The 2,916-nt window shown below is 38.3% G+C and overlaps 1 long non-coding RNA gene across 1 annotated transcript in view; it reads right to left on the bottom strand.

Annotated features, from left to right (window-relative positions):
- Window positions 1-1,039: 1,039 nt before the first annotated feature.
- LOC127857717 (uncharacterized) overlaps window positions 1,040-2,916 on the bottom strand; it is a 9,313-nt gene continuing 7,436 nt past the window's right edge. Inside the window, exon 3 of the long non-coding RNA XR_008038576.1 lies at window positions 1,040-2,916. This exon is cut by the window's right edge and continues 464 nt beyond it. This is a non-coding gene — a long non-coding RNA (uncharacterized LOC127857717).

Here is a 2,916-nt window from a genome sequence, read left to right as displayed (position 1 = left end):
TTCTCGACGTAATACATATAGGAAAAATAATCAACCTCAATTGGCGGCCGACGCTGATCCAATGCGTCGAGGTTTGAACAAACTTGGTAAAGGATCATCATATGATGTTACTTGATAAAGGTTTCACCTAAAAGCCGTATTGGAGAAGATTTTAAAAATTATACCGCTGTATTAGTCTTTATAAATCATGTGGCATGTGGGGCGTTTATTTATTTCACAAAGGGACTTTCAAAGAAGTATATGTTCTTTGTGGTTTCGGTATTTATTTTAAATTTAATTAAATGTGTTTGTTTTTTCACAGGGAACTATTTCATCATGGCCAGATTTTGAAAAATACATAAAATACATCAATCAAGTTTTTCCACGGACCGGACACAGTTTTGAACTCGGCCGAGATGTTTTAATCAGGTGTCAGGACTATATAAATATAAAGGACTTCTTAAATGTGTATAAGGTTCCACAAAATACATATCTGAAACACTTACCAACTCCCAGGTGGTCATGTTTTCCCACGGACAGGAACTATTTTCAAAGACGAAAAAAGATATCATAAGAAGACATTTCTGCGCAGGTTTTATGATAATTTGGCAAGAATGTAACTTACATAGTGTTTAAAAGCTTTTTCTTAATTGACCTACGGACCCAGATACCATTGTGAAAAAACTATTCTGAACAAGGTTCATGATGAGTGGGCGACACATGTGCCCTCTAGTGTGTTAACAAGGTGAATGTCGACGATGTCCGATAAACAAAGAGAAAAAAGTTCAAACAAAAATCTCACAAGAAGTAAGTTGTGCTAAGATGATTTAAGACACAACTAATTATATTTTTCTCGAAGAAAAAAATACATTTTTATCATAAATTGCATACATACAGGCGGTCATTTACGCCTACTGCTTCTTATAAATCACTATTGTCATAATTGCTCTAAAAACACTCTGGAGGACGCCTATGTGCATACGTACAGATATTGAGGTTTCATGTTGAGACGCCCTATTGCTAAGGTAAACGCGCGATGGATGCAAAGACGAAGCAATAATATCAGTTTATTATGGTTTATATTTAGTATTTACACAATAGGATACAAGTACATGTATGTATAACCATGCATTTAGAATTGTGTGCGGTAGACGTCTTTACATCATATAGCATTTGCAATTGGGCTATACACAGTTATGAAAAATGGAATTGTTCAATAGTACACACATAATTATATATACAGGAACATACAAGAAGGTCATTTTTATGACAGGTGCATGCCATACTTACTTACCAATCAGTTCGATGATGATTATGTGACGATTGGGATATTAACGAATATTCTTATAATTCTGACGATGATACGTGGTGTTTATATTCCTAATATATGTATGCTTTATTCCGATTGTCATGCGATCTGAAACGAGCGCTACGATTGCCGACACGTACCTGCTCGATGTATTTCTGACAAAATGACGCGGGTCTATTCCTGATAATAGCTGCTTTGCGCTCGAAATTAATCCGAATCTGTTCACGAGTTTGCAATAAAAGGTGCCGCGATCTGACCCCATCTGATCTATAATTCAAATACTATTGCATACGACCGATGCGAATATTTCGAACTATGTCTCGATTGTATCTCGATTGAAAACGATCGCAACCATAGAGTTCCCCACGCTACTACGTTCTTGTACGAGGTTAAACATAACAGTAGTTGCGATAACTCTCTCAATTTTATTAAATATATTCACGTTGAAGCCGCTCCTGGACTTGAACAATATACATCCATTGCTACAAAAGTGCATTGTTGTTCAAGATTTTCATATGAAATTTGTCCAAACATGTATAAACCTAAACAAACCATCCAAGGACATACGGATTATGAGATGCGGTCCCGGGGAGGGGGGGGCAAAACTATTTTAGCTTTTGATCATGATACGCTGCATGTGTATGTTATCACACATTTTAAAATTGTGCTACTGTACCAGTTAGATCTATGTGTTAAACATCGGTATTCAACCCAACAGTCTGCACATAAGTTGCCCAAGCAAACGCAAATCAAAATCACTCAAACTAAGAGCAATTGTTAGTATTATCGAACTAACACGAACGAGCAACTCGTCACTGATACTATCGGACATAGAAAAAGAGCGCATGACACAAGTCTGCAACGTGTTCATTATATCCGCTTGCCCGTTGTTGTAAGCCGAGCCTAAAATGTTTTCAACGAAGAACAAACGTTTTCTAACCATAAGTTCCAGGGACAACATCTCCAACTCAGTTCTCATCTTGCTGTACCACATTAGAGGCTCTGGGTACGCGATAAGGGCTTTTCGGAACTCTCCCAGCCTTAGAATAACCCTCGGCCCTACGTTCATCATTTCTGTAATGACTGCTATCCATTTGCTCTGCTGGTGGTGTTTTAATCCACAGCCTTCCATAAGATTTCTAGCAGGTATCATGTAGTATGGCAGATGTTTTGTGGCTATAGCAGTTTTAAGTTTACCCAATCCTTTGCATAGCCAATACAATAAACTTCTTTCATTAAACAACGTTTGCTGATAGCTCTCCGATTGCCACAATATGATGTTTTTTAGCGTGTACGACGTAATCTCTTTATGTTACGGTCGGAGTTCATCCTTTACGATCATTTTCAACATAACGTAAACTTTGAGCTGCGTGTCTGTTAGGCTGTTTACAATTTCCGTTTCCCCAGAGTTAAAACAAATTCTCCATTCTACGTGTTTGTAAGGACTGTCCTTAAATCCAGCAGGGGTTAAACATGCTCCCAAGTAAATCACTTTTTTAACCACGTCAGGCGGCGGCCAATGGCGAGGCCTTTCTGCCCATTGTTTCAATAGCACGGTACTGTGGCAACGAAGAGCGCTTACTCTATCCAAGCGAATAGGCCCAAATATGAAAGGAGTGGGTGGCCCT

Source organism: Dreissena polymorpha, chromosome 14 (assembly GCF_020536995.1).
Source record: "Dreissena polymorpha isolate Duluth1 chromosome 14, UMN_Dpol_1.0, whole genome shotgun sequence".
Lineage (NCBI taxonomy): Eukaryota > Metazoa > Mollusca > Bivalvia > Myida > Dreissenidae > Dreissena > Dreissena polymorpha.
Note: the sequence above shows the minus strand (reverse complement) of the source record. Positions and strands in the feature narration are given on the sequence as shown.